Here is a 19,715-nt window from a genome sequence, read left to right as displayed (position 1 = left end):
TTTCTTTCTATTCACATGGACTCACTATACAGATTTTATTATAAGGAGAGAAATAACTGAATTCACTTCATACAAGGCACCTTAAAAATACAAAATTGTCCAGAAGGCTGATGGGCTAACTTACTTCCATTTTCCCATTGGATGCTTCCTCAGGGCTTCCTTCTCTATCTGGTTCTGGGCAGGAGAGGGTGGGCTTCATCACCCAGTGATGAAGGGGCAGGTGGGGGGCATCATTCCCCCCCAACCCCCGTCCCAACTCTTCTTTCCTCAGTTTTGGTTTGGCCACCAGAGGCATCAGAGAACTGATGCACTGGAGAGATGGAGGGAGAGGAGGAGAAAGGGAGAGAGAAACAGAAATGGATCCTTCGGCTCCTTACTGCCAGGCTGCAGTTGAATTGAGTTCCTCTGCCTTGGGGATCAAACTCTCAGTGCTGCCACTCTCCCCAGGTGCTCAGTTTCACTCATTGTCCTCTATCACCTTGGCTCCTTTGGGCGAACCAGCCCTAAAGGCGCCCCGCATTCACTGGAACCTGATGCTTCCCCATCCCTTGCTGGATCCTTGCATCCTACCTCCGCCTTCATAAACAGACCTTACACTAAACTTTCACTAGACTTTCTTGAATGAACATCGTTGGTGTGCCCTGCTGATCAGCACAGCTGTTGTTTCAGAATCTGCCACAATCCAGTGTGATTTTCAGATACCGTGGAGGAGGCTGTCCATCTATTAGGCTGCTGTTTGGTAAACCAGATGTTTACTGAAAGCTCATTAAGGGACTAACTTATTCCAAATATAAGGAATCAAATTTAGCATTTGCTGTTCTGGCCAATAAAACCAACCAAACTATTCATATAGTTTTATCTATGATACATAAAGGGCAAAACTTTTGCTAAGGTTTAACTTTTCCTATATGTCAAACATATTAGATAGCACGATGCAGAAAGTACCAGGAGAAAATTAGTTACTAAAAAGTGAATGCTAACTTATTTCACATGTATTTTTACTAAACAGAGAGGGGAAAAGGCAAATTGCATGGGTTTCTTGATGATACAAGTATCATACCTAAGAAACTGACAAGGTAGAGTATTAAATACTATATATAGGCTTTTATTTTTAACTCAAAAGAATTATAATCATCTCGTACTTTACATATATTAAATCATTTTAACCTCTTAAAAACTCTATGAGATAGGTTCTATTCTTCCTCCATTTTATAGGCAAGGGCTTGGTCATAGAGAAATTAATTACTTGCCCCAAACCATCGTAGATGGCTAAGCTGGAAATGTAACAAAAGTTAAAAGTAATTAAATTGGCCTTTGCGGGTGTCATTTCTTTTACTTCTTTTAATAAAAATAATAATCAAATTTCCAAAAAGATTAAGAAATTGACCTTCTGAGGTAAAACTAAAATTCCATGACCTATATAAGTCAACTTTATTTTATATTCACTCACTTATATTTTCATTGAAATAATTTTTCTCCTATTGTTTATCTTATGAGAAGAGAAATATAACATCAGTGTAACTACATCTCAAAGATAAATGGAGGAATAAAAACACTGCGTGACACACAGGGAACAAGTTACAATCTCTGGCAGTCCGTGCTCACCTTTCTCCATTTCTGCCTGTGCTGGCTCATCAAATATCTATAAAATGACTGGGGTGTATGTAGAATTGTCCCTGTGCTGGTGTTATAAAGGGGAGAACACACAGACTCTGCCTGGCTCTCATGGACATATCATGAGGGAGATGAATATGAACAAAATAATTGCATCTGTTGTTTTCACAAAAGAAAGATCCAAGAGAAAGTAAAACTGAATTTTCCAAATTAAGACAAGGAAGCATTTTTCTGAATTGAACCTAGACCTAAAGGAAAAAAAAAAAAAAAAAAAAAGGTCTAGATGGGAAAGTGTTGGTGAAAAGAGAAACTATTTCAAGGACAAGGTAAAGGAGGGCGTATGTGGGGAAAGGGAGTTCAGATTTTTCCAAGAAATAAAATTCATCATGGTTTCTGGAATTCAGAATATTCTAGATACTGAGGCCTGGAGCTTATGTTTTTTTAGAAAGAAAGTAGATTATAGTCTACATTCAGTTTAGGAGACAAAAGTTTTAAGAAACTCTCCTTCAAGTTTCTAATAACCAATGTCATAGTTTCAGCCTGCATTAAAGTCACAGACACTCTTTTTGTCATAGTCTCCCAACCTGGAGGGAGAATGAGAGACAAAGGGAACTGAGCAAAGCTGAAATGACAGGGGACTTTACCTTGAAAACAGTCTATGAAGGAAGTGTCTCAATAATTGGTCCTATGGGATTTATCCATGGGGAAAAAAACTAAGTAACAAATGGAGAACAGGATATATTTTAACATGAAATCAAGAATTAGGAGAGCTACAACTTAATTAGTACCTGGTTAGGCACTTTGCATATATTACATGCAATCCTTGTAGAACCTTACAATCATGCTTTTATCCACATTTTATAAAAAAGAAAGCTGAGAAGTCACGGACTTGTCCCAGTTTTACATCTTTACGTAGCAACGCTGAAAGTATAAACATGGCTAGTCTGATTCCAACCTCCTTGCTTTTTGTACTCTACTTAAGAAAAATCAGTCTGAAAGCAATGTTCAGGACAAACATGTGAAAGAAGAAGGATAGAAGTTGTGACGAAAGGTTGAAAATATATAGGAATGTATCATTGTAAATTATGCCAAATTCTTTCCTTCATTGATTTTTATAAAATTTAAGATTTACTGTTTTGAGATGTTTCCCATAAAAATAGATAAATGTATTAGTCTTTTTTTTTTCTTTTTGTCTTTTTACCTTTTCTAGGGCCGCTCCTGCAGCATATGGAGGTTCCCAGGCTAGGGGTCTAATCGGAGCTGCAGCCAGCCACTGGTCTACACCACAGCCACAGCAATGCAGGATCCGGGCCGTGTCTGTGACCTACACCATAGCTCACGGCAATGCTGGATCCTTAACCCACTGAGCAAGGCCAGGGATCGACCCCGCAACCTCATGGTTCCTAGTCGGATTCGTTAACCATTGCGTCACGACGGGAACTCCAAATGTATTTGTCTATTGTGGGCTTGTAGGGAGAATTCAGTGCAATGTAGGAGACGTGAGAAACAAGAATATACATCCACTGACTTTTGTTTCAGAGGATGAATATTCTTTGAAAGCTGATTCTACACACCCTTGACCACCTGCTTTGTGAGAATATTTTTGGCTCAATTTTGAGTTAAATACGTTGAGCTCGATTTTATAGCTTGGACTACATGTCAAGTTATTTTTTTAGCATTAAACAATGCAGACAGTATTCAACTTTCATTCTATGGAAAATCTGAGAAACAGGCATTGGAATCCAGATTTTACCAATGGGGAATCTGCGACTTAGCAACATTATACAACGTTCACTAAGAATCCACTTGAGCATGGTTATTACCTACTAGGGGATATGCTAAATGGCTTACAGCTGTTACCTCAAGAAACCCAAACTACTGAAAGGGGTGATAATGATAACAGTGACGGTGACGATGATGACACAGACTATGTCATTACCCTTGCAGGTGAGGAACTCCACCCGCTACACCCTGCACACTGAACTGAACAAACTAAACATGCGAAGGATCACTTAGGACTCAGAATTCCTGGAATATTCCTTCAGTAAACTGCACGTTTACTACATTTTAGCATGGGAATATGAATTTGCTCTACTCCGGTGACCATTCCAAGAATATAAGGAATGTTAAATTCATCTCTGGGGTTGAAAAGACAACTCCAGTAACAGGACCTTGAGATTTGATTATTATCCATCTTTGGCAATTAACAAATGGCCTCTATTCTAAGAACTATTGCTTTGGCCTCTTATTTCATTATTCAAGTCATTTTTCCAGCTGTGATCATATGCTGACTGGGATATGCACAAATGAAGATCAGAGAGCCCTAAATATCATAATATAGGTATTGGCTTAAAATCCAATGCCTTGGAGACTTCATGGGAAATTACTTCTTGTTTAGAAATATTTTAATAACCTTGGCCCTGAAATGCTCTTCAATGGCCAATTCAAGCAAGAGCTGATAGCATTACAAGAGAGAGCAAAAATCTAGTTGGTTTTGCGCATAAAAATAAATAATTAGAAACTTATAAATGGAATCTGAAGGGTTTTGGATATTAAACCAAAACGTAACATAGAATGACAGGCCAGAACTCCTACGCTATTTCCACTTTCATGTGATCTTTATGTTTCATTTGATCCAATCAAACTGTATTTATCTCCTCTTTCTTACTCTCGTCATTGCATTCACATAGCAAGGGCTCACTCTTCCACATGCTTATCTACACTAGAAAGTACTGTGGATAATTCATTTGCTCCCCTCAGTTAATATTACAATTTCTTAAAAACGTGAACTGTGATGAAAATAATACAATTAAATTGAATTGTATACACAAATAAAGTGACTAAATTGATAGAGAACTATAATGATAAAAATATGTGTGTGTGTGTATATATATATATATATATATATATATATGTTAAATACAAATAGAATTGGTAAGAGGAAGAAAATTATTGATTCATATCAGAAAAGAAAATGAAGTGAGGGAGTTCCATTTTGGCGCAGCAGAAATGCCTCTGACGAGTATCCATGAGGATATGGGTTTGATCTCTGGCCTCACTCAGTGGGTTGGGGATCCAGCATTGCTGTTAGCTGTGGTGTAGGTACTTTGCAGACATGGCTAGAATCCCGTGTTGCTGTGGCTGTGGGTGTAGGCAGACAGTTGTACCTCTAATTAGACCCCTAGCCTAGGAACCTCCATAAGCCATGGTGTGGCCCTAAAAAGCAAAAAAAAAAAAAAGTATAAAAATGATTGAATTTTTCCTTATTTGCCATTTCTAAAAATTAAAAAAATCTGTTTCAATTTTGCAAAGTTATCTGAGGTCCATAAATTAGTTATTACATATATAGGAAGCTAGTTCAATCACAACTTTTAAAGATGATGGAGTTCATGGAGTTCCTTTTGTGACTCAGTGGGTTAAGGACCTGATGTTGTCTCCGTGAGGATGTGGGTTTGATCCCTGGCCCTGCTCAGTGTGTTAAGGCCTCCAGCTGTGGTGTAGGTTGCAGAGGTAGCTTGGATCCAGTATTTCTGCGGCTGTGGTATAGGCCTCAGCTACAGCTCCAATAGGATTCGATCCCTGGCCTGAGAACTTTCATATGCCACAGGTGCAGCTATAAAAGTTTTAAAGACAATACCTTATGTTATAAATTATATAAAAATATAGTTAGTCCTGTATTTGAGGATGAATAAGTGAACACACTAGGATAATGCTAAATTTCCTAACGTTTCTCATATCTGAACAGCAGTTCTCAAAAGGAACATGTACCCTCAAGGACTTAGCAACAATTTATGATCAGTAAAGAATTCAAATATGTCACTTCCTGGCTGTCCTCTATTGGAGATCACTGCTGCCACTGTTGGGTGTACTCCATGAATTCAGAAAGCCATACTTGGAGAAGTGAGGGGATTAAGTGTAGAACTACTCAAGTCACATTTGAAAGAAAGTAACATTGCCAGCATCTTCCATAGGCTTTGCAGGATATTACTGAATGAATACTGTGCAAGTGAATGCAATTATTTCCAGAAGGTTTAGTAAAGATTTCTGCAGCATCTTCACTCCCACAGAGGACCAGATTAGTTAAGCCAATTACCATGCTAATGGGTGTATCTCTACTTTGAGGTAAACAAAAATGTTATGAACTTCATTAGGGAAAAGGGAAGTTGACCTTTATATGAACTTACGTTTGGTATTTTTGGGGATTCTGTTGTTATGGGTTTTTTTTTTTCCACAATTATTTAAATTATGAGGTAACAACTGCTGGTTGCAAAATATTCAAAAGTAAAATGGATTTTTCTAAAAATTCCTTTTCTTTCTTTTTTTTTGTCTTTTTGCCTTTTCTAGGGCCTCTTCTTGCAGCATATGGAGGTTACCAGGCTAAGGGTCAAATCAGAGCTGTAGCCACCAGCCTACGCCAGAGCCACAGCAACGTGGGATCCGAGCCGCATCTGCAACCTACACCACAGCTCACGACAACACCAGATCCTTAACCCACTGAGCAAGGCCAGGGATCGAACTCGCAACTTCATGGTTCCTAGTCGGATTTGTTAAGTACTGCACCACAACGGGAACTCCTAAAAATTCCTTTTCTTTGCATTATATCTACCTTTAGGATAATTTTCTATTCGTATATATTCATAAGTAAGAAAATTAATATCATTGGACAATAAATATATATGTGTATATATGCATATGCTCATGAATTTTAAAAATAATATTATGCTACAGAACTTGTTCTGTAGTTTTTTAACTTAATGAAAGGGATGTCTCTTCATTTCTATTCACGTAAAACTACCTTATTCTTTTTAATTTCGAAATAAATACTATTCTATAATATTCATATGCTGCAGGATGGTTTTCAAGAGTGCTAACTTGACTACTTAATTGTTGATTCCAGATGTAGGCTTTTTACATTCAAATTCAAGCTTAGTCACTTACTAGCTATATGAATTTAAACATTTTTAAGATCTTTGTGCCTAGGTTTCCTTATCTACAAAATGGCAATAATAATAATAATACATCAACATCATAAGATTAGTCTGAGGATGAAATTGTTGTTCATATATTCAGTTTATTCAACAAATATTCACTAAGGCCCTTCCGGATACCAGATAGATCAAGGCACTTTTGAGTCATCACTGAACGAAGCTGAAAAAGATTTTTTTTGTTCTCTCATGAAGTTTAAATTCTAGTGAGGGGATACAGAAAATTTACAAATAATAATAAAATAAATCTAAATAATATATTGGAGTTCCCACTGTGGCTCAGCAGAAATGAATCTGACTAGCACCCATGAGGACACAGCTTCGATCCTTGGCCTCATTCAGTGGGTTAAAGGATCTGGCATTGCTGTGAGCTGTGGTATAGGCCGGCAGATGCAGTTCTGATTCAACCCCTAAACTGGAAACTTTTATATGACATGGGTGTGACCCTAAAAAGACAAAAAAAAAAAATCTGTAAATTATATAGTGTGTCACAATAAACACTGTGTACAGTAGAAAAAGAAGAACAAAGAGGACAGTTGGTTAGAACACAGTGAGTGAAGGATAAAGCACCAGGAGATATATCCACTACTCTACATAAAACAGATAGCCAAAAACAACCTGTTGTGCAGCAATGGAATTATCTGCAATGTTTTATAAAGATATATATATATATATATATATATATATATATATACACACACACACATATATGTATACGAGATATATATAATTGAATCACTGGGCTGTAAACCTAAAACTACATGATATTGTTAATCACTATACTTTTTTTTTTTTTTTTGCTTTTTAGGGCTGTACCTGTAGCATATGGAGGTTCCCAGGTTAGGGGTCTAACCAGAGCTGCAGCTGCCGGCCTACAGCATAACCATAGCAGGATCCGAGCTGCATCTGCGACCTACACCACAGCTCACGGCAATGCCGGATCCTTAATCCACTGAGCGATCAAACCTGCATCTTCAAGGATCCTAGTCAGGTTTGTTACTGCTGAGCCACGACAGAATCTCCTAAATCACTATACTTCCATTAAAAATTAATTAATTAATTAATTAAAAAAGAAATAAGGATGACAGGGAAGACCCATAAGGTAAGTCTTTTGCGGACCACTGAAAAGAACTAAGCAATCAAGCAAGGACTCAGACCCCCAGGGTGACATCATCAGATCTACATTTTATAAGTCTTTTGGTTGCTGTCCGGTAATAACGGGTAAGTGGGGAATAAGCATAGACAGGCAAAGCTATGTAGGAAAATATGGCAATAAATCTAGATTTGAATTGATGATGCTTCGGGCAAGATACTGCCAGTAGAAGGGGATGAAAGTTACTGGATTAGGATATAACTTAAAGGTCAAGAAAACAGGATGTGCTGATGAATTGAATTTGAGGTGTTGGAGAAAGCGAGCATTCAGACTTCAAATATCCTTAATACCTGGAAGGACGGAGTTGTCATCAAACAGAAATAGGGAAACTCTGGAAGAAGTAGGCTTAGCAGAGAAAACCAGGAATTAAATTTGAAATCTCCCTAATATCTAAATGGAAATACTGAGAAGCCAGTTATCAAATCACGTACTTCCCACTAGAACTCTCGGAGATACTCTGATGTAAACTAATTTCACCGGATGATAGCAACAGGATTCCAAAGATGGTTAGGACGGCTCATTCACAGTGTGTACAAGGTGAGTGGATGTAAAATTGTCACCATGTTTCTAGCTTCAAGGTGCAAGTACATGGCTTAAAACAATAACAAACAGGTGACTGAGTGCTGGCGGTTGTAATGAGGACCCACCCAAATGCCACATGCTGCTTTATGAAATTCAACCACATCCATTAGATTCCTGGCATGTCAAAGTGCTAGGCCTAGTTCATCGGAAAAATAAAAAAAATAGAAAGAATCATGCTCATTATTCATTCAGATTCTGGGAGAGCCTTTGTGGTCTGATGGAATCCATATAGCTCCGGCCGGTAATAGCAAAGACCTCTCCCTGAGCTTAGTGACCCTGATGTGGCCCAGCTCCAATACTGCAGGGCCTAGTCAGGGCTGCTCTAGAAAAACAGTTCTCATATCGAACTCTCCCCCTCCGAAGAAGAGATTTTTTTTTTTCTCCCCACCCTCACCATGAAGGTACCAGAGATTTTGTGTCACACAATGAAATGATCCTATTTTATTTTATACCTTTCTCGACTTAACAGCATTATTTGATACAGTTGATATTTCTATGTTTGAAACATTTTCTCACTTGGCATCTGGAACATCATTCTCTCTTGGTTGTTGTTCCTTCTTGGGATCTTTCACTGACTCACCAGTCCCAGCTCCACCATTGCCAAATTGCCACCCCCAATTTCCTCAAAAGCAGTTGCGACCTTCTGAAGTTCGCCACCCACAGCACTTGCCTGTATTTCTCTCTTCTATGACAGAATCAATGCATAAACCAACCCTTTTGTGAAAATACATTCAGAATCCATTCCTTTCCAATATTTCCATGTGAGTCCGAGCAACCAGCAGCTTTTGCTTAGGTTCATATAACAGATTTTCTAAAGCTTTTCTCCTAGTACCCTTCCTCTCCTCCCTAATAGTCAATTCTTCACATAGCACCAGAGGGCTTCTTTAAACGTGTAAGTCAGGGAGTTTCCATCATGGCTCAGCAGAAACGAATCTGACTAGCATCCATGAGGATGCAGGTTCGATCCCTGGCCTTGCCCAGTGGGTTAAGGATCCAGCATTGCTGTGAGCTGTGGTATAGGTCGCAGACACAGCTCAGATCCCGCATTGCTATAGCTGTGGCACAGGAGGGCAGCTGCACCTCCGATTTGACTCCTAGCCTGGGAACCTCCTTATGCTGAGGATGTGGCCCTAAAAAGACCAGATAAATAAATAAATAAATAAAACAAAACAAACAGAAAAACCTGTAAGTCAGAAGATTTCTTTGCTCAAAATCTGTCAGCAATTTTTTTTTTTCATTTAATTCATGAAAAATCCTACATAAACTGACAATATCTCTTCTTGCTTTGAAACTTGTTCATTCAGCTTTACCCACAGTGGTTTATTACTATTTCTGAAATACCTAAATTGTCATCACGTCTTAAATGCCTCAGACTATCTGACTTGCCATTGTCTCTACCTGGAATGCTCATCTTGACGATGCTATGGGACACACTTCCCCCTTTCTCTCAATTACCTGGTTGTCTAGTCTATTCCTAGTGATTCCTTCATTAAGACCCAACCAAAGATGGAAATCCTCAATTTTTCTCAGTACCACTCAGCCCCATGGGAAATACCATGCATGCAAATTTTTAGTAGCTTGTCATTTTTCTCCCACTAGAGTATAACTTCCAGGAATGCAAGAATTTTGTTCCCAATATGTAAGTGTTAAACTAATTAATAAATTCTTCTTTGAAACAGTTGCTGTGTTGATTTTAATTATTCGACAGGGAATTTCACTCTCCTAATTTTCTCTCTAGAAAATAAAGTTTCTAAGCCTATTATTAGATTGACTATCAAGATGGCCAGATAAGCTACGTGATTTTTGCTCCCTCTGTCTTATCTGCATAGGACCCAGTGCAATTTCATATCTGCTTGAGGCTCCTTGAAGACTCTCTAAATTTTCTTCTTGATTGGTGAGGAGTTAAAAATTATATTTTATGGAGAAAGACTCTGGTAGTGTTTTGAATTATTATAAACCAGCAGAGACCTGAACATGAAAAGTTACATAAAATATCTGTCATTTCATCACCCTCATCGCTATTTTTGTGGCCACAGCTAACATTTATGAAGAATTTACTACATGATATAAATTGTTCTCGATTCTCTATGTGTACTGACTTGTTTAACCCTCCCAATAACTCTATATGGTAGGTATTACCTATTTTATGGATTGCTTTCTCCATTTTATAGATGACGTAAGTGGGACAAAGTCATTTGGCTCAGAATTTTGTAACAGAAACATCCAACTGTGAAAATGGCTGGTGGTTAAAAACAAAATTCAAATAATAAGCAATAACCTATACCATAAATCTACATCTGTGAAAAGATAAGAAGTGGGTTCTGGTTCACGGTGGAGAAAAGAAGATTCTAAACACACCTCCTTCTATGGACACACCAAAGCTAAAGTTCATATGGGACAATTTCTTCTAAAATGACCTAAAAACTAGCAGAACAACTTCTCTGGGCCAAAAAGGGAAGAGAAACACATCAAAGCCAAGTATGAGAGGCTGAGATAAGGTCTGGCCGTAAATCTCACCTCCCACCCCCCAACATGGTCACCCACAGTTGGGAGGGAACTCAAAACCTGGCTCTTCTCCCTAAAGAGGGAAGGGTTCATATCCCACATGCAGCACCCTGATTTTTCAGACCTACACCTGAGAGATGAAGTCTCCAAATATCTAGTTTTCAAACCAACTCGGCTCATGGCCAGGAGACCCACGGGGCTGCAGTGAACTTGAGAACGCCTCTTAAAGGCTCACAAGCAAATTCACTGGCCCCTCAGCCCAGCACAGCAGTAGCTTTTAAAAAGTGCCCAGACTTTCTGTAAAAGGAAGTTTATTTGCTAATTTTAAGGCATCAGAAGGAGGGGCAGGGGTGTGCTGGGATATTCTCAAGGGACGGATTCTGGTGGGCACCAATTTTTTTTTTTTTTTTTTTACTCCAGGCTTTTAATTAATGGATGGATGGATGGAGTGATTGACTAAATTCTAGACTTTTTCTTTCCCCTGATAGACCAGCTTTTTTAGTTTTTTGTTTCTCTGTAGTTTTGCCTTTTTGCGGCAGGTGTCAGCCATCTTTGCACTCCCCTTTGCCTTGCTCCAGAATGTCATTATCTCCCAGAGAGGAGCTTCCATGCACATCTAGTGCTCCTGTTTTTACATCTGGTGACCCAGTTTTTGCAGCTGAAGCCTAGGGAACACTCCTTCATCACCTGGCTCTGAAGGCTAGGAGTCTTGCACTCCTGAGTGCCACAGAACTACAGCAACTGGAGAGCCAGTTCCTGGCGGATTACCACCTCCAATGCGCTTGCACATACAGCAGGCTGGAACACACCTCCAGTCTTTCTGAGAAAGAGGCTGATTTGCCTGTCCAGGAGCTTTGACCTAGGGGCAGGCTTCTGGTTTGGCACACTTCAAGGAGCCTCTGGAGGTGCTCTCAAGGAAACCAAGGCTGGTGGACACAATTTCTGAGTTCCCCCTCTGCTTTGCTCCAGTTCACTGGTGTCTTCCAGAGAGGGGTTTGTACCCTTGCTGGCACCCTTATTTTTGTGTCTTCTGCCAGGGACATTTTCAGATTGCCTGGCTCTGGAGGACAGTGGGGCTTATGCTTATGGTCCCACAGGACTGAATATATTTGAGTTTTTTAAGAGCTGCTGCCTGAGGGACCAGCTTCTGGCAGTCTGAATCTAGAGGTCCTCTCCTTGGGACACTGGAAGGTCTTGGTACATTCTCAACTACTAGGTGTTCTTACAAATAAAATAGATTGCTTGGATAATCACAAAGGTCTGAAAGACAACCAAGAGCTAGGGAATAGCTGAACAATAAGGTCCATTTCCTACACAGACCACTACTGCTTCAAGACTGGGAAAGACGGCTGTTTCAACTAATGCACAGAAATCAACCGAGAGAGGCAAGCGACATGAAGAAACAGAGGGATATGTTCTAAACAAAAGGACAAGATTAAAAACACTTAATGAAATCAAGATAAGTAATTTACCTGATCAAAGAGAAGAGGAGATACACTAGGCTGCTGTGGGCATGAGGAATGGCCAACTCACAGCTTGGCACAACCTCAGCAGCCTGGGGACAAGCTAACACAGCAAGAGAAGCACACTGCACTTGAACTTTCACAACTGCCAGTTAATTGTGTCTCAGCAGTCTTACGCCAGTCCCAGCCAAAAAGTTCTAAGTGTTAATCAATGGTGTAATTCTGAATCTGAGCTCCCCAGATTATCTGTTTGGCCAGACCCACTGGGAAACAAACTAGTCATTTCAATCTTCCAAATACTGAATGGGTTTACCCAAACACTCATTTTATCACTGAATGGTTACTGGCCTATAAATCAGCTTCTCTGGGGACCAGGTGTCATCATCTAAAATATGCCTCCATTTCATTTGCCTTTTCACCTGCTCCCATACTTTTTGCAAAACCCACAGGTGCTAGGTCAATAAGACCTACTTCAATGGCTAACAGTCAGCAACACCAAGCAAACACCAAGTGACATCTAAGATAAAATTTCAAAAGCTATTCACTATGAAAAATGAACCAAACCATCAGCTTTGCACAAATAACCCAAGGCTGAAGCTTCTACTAATGAAAACAACCCATATAATACAGAAAGTTAAGTCTTTCTTGCAAGAAGAAATAATAACTCACCTTGTCCAATTTGCAGGAGGACAGAAGTGATGATCAGGTCAGCAACTGGTGTTATTCTTATAGATCCTCTTTTGAGAAATAAGTTATTGCCTAAGGGCAAAATCAAATGGGTATAGTAAGAAAATGAACAGAAGAAAAATGTATTCAAGATATTTGCCCAACTATCCACACAATTCTGACATTATTTATAATTGAATATATACCTTTTGATTAAAAAGTGGGGTTTACAAAACTTAATGGTCTAAAGCTACTTTCAGTTTTATCTTCCAAAGTGTGGTATCTGTTTGGGTCTGAAATATCGTAAAAGTATTTTAAGTTTTCTCCTCTACTGAAAACTTCAAGTTCCTCCGATGGACAAGAAACAAAAGAAAAAAAGAAAAAGCCAAATGTCTTGGTTTCACTGACTTGTTTCATCAAATCCACTCCCTTTCTGATTGCAGTTTGGCTTTCTAGAGACATAGCTGTGTGATCTGATGATTCTGTACCTTTATGCTTTGTGATTAAGACTAGTGATGGACTTTAATCCCCTTATAACACAAAGCCACAATTTGGTCACAGCCAGAAGCTGACTGCCTGTAAGAGAAAGCAGTTATATTTTCCTATGTAATGTCACAGTGATCAAAGGTATCATAGGTGAGGTTAGGTGAGGAGGCCTCATATCACAGGTGAGAGCAGGAAGTCTCAGGAGTGATACTGTACTTGCATGAGTCCCAAGGAATTAGGCTCGGAGCCCTGCAAGTGAGGAAGCTGGTTTTGTTGGCAAGTGTCTTTCAGGGATATGTCATCTTAACAAAACTCACAAGACTGAAAAAAATTAGAAATCTCAACTTAGGAGATTAGAGAAAGAATAAAAATGTCAAGTGGAATCGACATTTACATTAATGTGATCAGCATTCCTTCTCTATGCAAGAAAAGTATGTGGGGATTCAAATTATCAGAAGGTTTCCTGACCACAGAAGTTGACTTTATGATTCAAATGTCAGAGTGCTACATTCTAATAGTTTGATAAAATCTTCTCACCCAGTAGACCTGCCTGGTGGGCAGACAGTCATGCTAAGTCAACACGCATGACTCAGTCAGCTAAGCATCGTCACCTTTGGCAGTTGGAGTATCTTGCTCTGTTTTACCTGTCCTGACTATTGCCTTGTTTACACAATCTTTCTCCTAGCAAGATGAACATAACTACTGGTCACTTTACAATATGCATGTCTGGTTCACTTTGCTGTACATCTGAAACTAACGCAACATTATAAGTCAACTATACTCCAAAAAAATTAAATAACAAGCAAACAAACAACAATTTATAATGCCATCTACTCCTTCAACACCTAAGACACCCTGAGACATCCTAGTTGGAATTCTGGGATTCTGCAGCTCTTTTGTTCTGTAGCTATTTGGTTGTACAAATACTGATGATTTGATCTGCATCCTTACATTCAAGAAGTATTTACTGAGGATTTATTATGAAAATATATGAAAAATTATGAAAATAACTATTTTAATCCCTAGAAGGACAATGTTATCCCTAGGTAAGACAGAAATAGTCTTTGTTTTCACGAACTTCAAAATCTAAGAGGGAAAACAGAAGTTAAACACATCATTAAAATAAAATACCCTGGGAGTTCCCGTTGTGGCTCAGCGGTTAACGAACACTAGGATCCATGAGAATGTGGGTTCAGTCCCTGGCCTTGATCAGTGGGTTAAGTATCTGGCATTGCTGTGAGCTGTGGTGTAGGTTGACGATGTGGCTCGGATCCCCGTTGCTGTGCTGCGGTGTAGGCCAGCAGCTACCGCTCCAATTTGACCCCTAGCCTGGGAACCTCAATATGCCGCAGGTATGGCCCTAAAAAGACAAAATAAAATAAAATAAAATAAAACAAAATATACTGAACGGTATGATTGGAATATTTCCTGGCACTATCGAAACATTAGGAAAGTTCTCTCAAAAGAAATGATGTTTATGTTGACACTGAGAAATCAGGATAAATTATTTTCTACGACAGCTGGTCTGGTCACTTAATATATATATATGAACTTTATTGGTTTAGTTTTCATAGGACATCTTTATTTTTCTTATTCACATTCATTTAGCGTGTTACATAGTTGCATCCCCACTGGACTGAACAAAATTAAGTCAAATCTGACAATCTATATCATAAAAATAAAAGAAATATATTTAAAGCACCTATATGGCATTTGGCATAAACAACCTCTCAAAAAGCCAGCAGCATCCATGTTCACTTGTTTAAACATGAGAATTATTACACAGTATAGGATCTTACTTGCCCTAGTGCCCACACACAAAACTATCTCCTCAGCTCCCTCTCTCCATTCAAGACCTCATCATTTCATTCCCTGAAGATTACTTCTTAGGACAGCTTTCCAACAAGATCACTGATACCAAAACTGTATTTCCACTTTCAAAGGGGGGCCTTGAGGAGCTTCCTAAAAGCTTTAGTAGACAGCCACTTTGAACTTAAGCTCAAGTCCTTAACATTTCAATAATCAAAAGTTTTATTCTTTGCACTTTATTAATATTAAAGGCTTTGAAGGCATATAAGTTCAAATTGGTGATGATTCAAGTTCTAATTTGCCAAGAAGCCCTGAGGTGGCAACAGGGCTTACCTAGGGTAAGCTACAGTCTTGTGCCATGCCAGCAGCTGCCTCATGATTCCAGCTTGTGTTGCCAATTCCTCCCATTCCTAATCACACATCACTGTTCCTTCTCCAACCACTGTGCACGCGGCATACCCTTCCAGGTACCCACACACTCACATGCCAGCTTCTTCATAATTTGATACTCATCATAATCGTATCTGGCAATGTGAAAAATATGAAAACGATGGTCAAAATGAGGATTAGAGAGCAAGAAAATGAGCTGGCATTGAAGGCCCGATCAAGACAATTTAATACCTTAACTCTTATGTAAAGTTCTTGCTATAATTCAGTCTAACCTATAAGTTTATAACTGACAGAATTCCAGACTCTTCCCATAATCTTTTTGATTTTTAAGACCCTCTACTCTCTGCTGGTACCCCTTCTACTTTTCACTCTTAGCTGTCATCATCTCTCGATATTCCTGAGAACATATTTGGAGGTCTTTGTATATTCACCTGAGTTCCAAATCTCCATTCAAAGCTTATTTCTGCCTAGTGGCATATGAATTGATTATATTACACCTTAAGCCTTTTCAAATTTCACTAACATTTTCTAATTTGATGAGGAAAAAAATGACCCACGTGAAGCTTTTTCTTAAAATACCTTTACTAATTACCGTTTCTTAATGCCATAGAGTACATGGAGGTCTTATTCCCTCCTAATATTTTAGCCTTCAAACAATGTGACTTTCTTATGCTTTATTTTTTAAAATGTGAATTTTGCCTTAAAATCACTTTCTTAGACACTATTTAACTTATACCTCATCACTACCTTTTACTTTGTTCTTACTGTGAGTGCATTTATTGGGTGGTGCTTATCTTGCACAAGGATATCAACATCATTCTTTTCTTTGTTCCTTCTTTTAAATCACGTAATATTTAGTGAGAATTTAAATCACAAAATAATGAGAACTGTGACCAAAAGTGCTTATACTAAATGGAGACTCTAAACTTATTCATGAAAAATGATATTATCCTAAACACCAAACACATAAAATGAAACTAAGTTTGGGTTTCATGCCATGGAACAATGAAATTATTCAATGTATATAAATATATACATTATACGTATATGTGGTATTTACATATATATGTGCATATATATAGTGTATTCATATATATGAATAGCTTCAGCATTCATATTTTATATAAATGTATAGTGTATATACATATAAAAATATATAAAACATATTACAGGCATACAACTACGTATTTCCCAATATAAGCAAGTCTAGTGCAAGGAAGTTTTGATATCTGATATATTTTAGGCTCAGTTTAATTAATCAAGAGTTTCTTTGGAGTTCCTGTCATGGCTTAGAGGAAATGAATCCAACTAGTATCCATAAGGATGTGGGGTTCGATCCCTTGCCTCACTCAGTGGGTTAAGGATCTGGTGCTGCCGTCAGCTGTGGCGTAAGTTGCAGACATGAAGACACGGCTCAGATCTGGCATTGGTGTGGCTATGGTTTAAGCTGATGGCTGTAGCTCCGATTTGACCTCAAGTCTGGGAACTCCCATATGGTGCAGGTGCAGCCCTAAAAAGAAAAAAAAAAAAAAATGCTTCTTCATTATTCCAGACTGCATCTTTCTCTCTGAGCTCTAACAATCTTTTTTATTTCATTTTTAGATTTCTCCATGCATTTCTCTTATTTTTCTAACTCAGTAATAGTCTCCATAAAGACAGGAAACTTCCAATTTAGCTTTAAATTCCTCATGGTACAGAGTACACTGTAAGTACTTAATAAACACCTTGCTAGTTGGTACATTTTACTCCACAGAAATAACAAATAGATGAAAAAATAAAAATCAGACAAATATATAAAGGAATAAAATTAGATATATTTATGTCTTCATATTACGATAAAATGGTGGATTTTTTAAATTTAAGGTTGAAACAGCCTTGATATATTCGATGAATGTTGTATCTACGTTTCCATTTTCTGGCCTCCACATTCATAGGGATTCAGACTTGAGTTCTGTACAATAGTTAGGATGTAAATTGTGAATAAAACACTTGCTAAATTTACTGGAGTGAAATAACTTTTCTTGCTTGAGGCCAGGAAAAACTGTGAGGAGACTGTGGTAACTCCAAGAATGAGTTACTGCTAAATAGCCTGAATCTTCAAATAATGAAGAAAAATCAATAGTATAATGACCAAACTGTTTAGTACTACTAGATTCCAGAAAATAAAGTTTATCACATGGACACATTATGATTTAACCTTATCATGACAATCTTTCCATAGTCGCATGGAGAAATGAATTATTTCTCTCCACCCTTTTTTCCCAGTTTTGAATAACTTAATATTTTCCATAAAACTTTTCAACATTATCTGGATTTCAGAGAAATCTGTGATTTGATCTCAACTAACTCTACCACTTTCAATTACCGAACTTGACTTCAACCACTCACTCTAAATCATAGGTCAGGCTCTACGCATGTGACCACAATCCTTCGGCTCTGTGACAATGTCATGCATAAAGAAAATAGTATTTATAAATTCCATTTACCAGGTTATCTCTGACATCATTTACAATCTGTACATTATACCAAATTAACAACATAATTCCATCAAAACTCCTTCAGCATAAAATAATTTGCCTTATAAATAATATGCTTTGCTATTTTTAAAAAAATACTTTCTAAAATTAAAAAAAATTAAATAATAAAACCCAACAATTTTAGTAAACTGCAACTCATTTGAGACTTGTTTCATAAAGAAACATATCTATCAGATGAATCTGTGGTCTGCATTTTATCATTGTTTCAAGTCTGACTAGCTTTCAAGTTCATCAGTATAACATTTCAGTACTGATGAAAAAAGAGACTCATTATTTTAAAGACAGCATGCTTTTCATTAATAAGTTCATTAAACATTCTGAAATAGGATAAAAATAATAAGTGGATGCTCATTATTGCTTAATCATCCTAATTACCTGGATATTCTTTCAGGGAAGCTGTCAATACAATTATTGAAAACCTCCATTTACCATTCTCATCACTCCATTTCTATGTGCGCGTGTGAAAGTTCTTATTAAAACTAATTTGTTTTATGCACTGACAGTCAGGTTTAAAAGTCAGCAGGAAATATAAATCATCCAATTATTCCTATTGAGGAAACAGCATGGAAATGTTGATAGACTCAGAATGATGATTTGTACAGCTTTGCATCACTGTGTGATGTGACGGCTTTGGCGACTTGATACAGATTTGAATCTGCTGTTATTTCCTTTGTTCTGCAGAAGATTATTTATTCCTACACACTCCAGAACACACAGGATGATGGGCAGAAAATACAGGAGGAAAAATGAAGATAAATTATGGTGTGGGCCTTCTTGTCGAAAGGCATCTGTTGTTGGAACAGATGAGGTTTATCAATCTGGAGTAATTACCAATGCCTTTTAAAAATCAATGTCAACTGAGCCACTTTCTGTGTCAGAATTTCCCCTAATCGGATTTATTAGAGATGTTAGAGTACACAAAATAATGATCATCTCCTTAATTGAAACAGCCGGAAACCAAAAAACCATACCTCTCCACCCTCTGATAGTGACATCAGGGGAAAAAGTGCTCATTAAAAATCTGGGGAAGTGGATAAAAATTGGTGTCATTCTCTGAAAAGTTGAAAACTCAATGTAGTACACAACTTAGAGACTTTTAATAAAGCACTGTCGAAGACAGCACAGCTGTTGCTTTGAAATGCAACATTATTTTCTGTGTTGTCTTAATGTTAGTCTTTGATAATGAATAAAGAAAACAGCCAATTTAAAACTCAGGGATGTCCTTCGAGAACAGAGGAAGCTGAATGGCACACTGAGAGCAAATTAGAGAAAAGTAAATGTCACCGTAACACTCCAGATGGTTTAGAGAACTTTCTCAATAGAGCTGTACCATCCCCGCTGGGAACAGGGGCTAAGCTGGCCCAAGATTCCACCGAAGGATCTGGGCACTGACACACTTACTTTTGAAAAAAAAAAAAAAAAAAAAAAAAAAACGAGACTCTATGTTCTAGTTGTATTTGAAGCTCTTGACTAGAGAAGAAAGAGTCTACATACTGATTAAATTCTCTTTTTCAGAAAGCAAAGA

This window comes from Sus scrofa, chromosome 8 (genome assembly GCF_000003025.6).
Source record: "Sus scrofa isolate TJ Tabasco breed Duroc chromosome 8, Sscrofa11.1, whole genome shotgun sequence".
NCBI classification, from domain to species: Eukaryota; Metazoa; Chordata; class Mammalia; order Artiodactyla; family Suidae; genus Sus; species Sus scrofa.
This window is presented reverse-complemented; position numbering follows the sequence as displayed.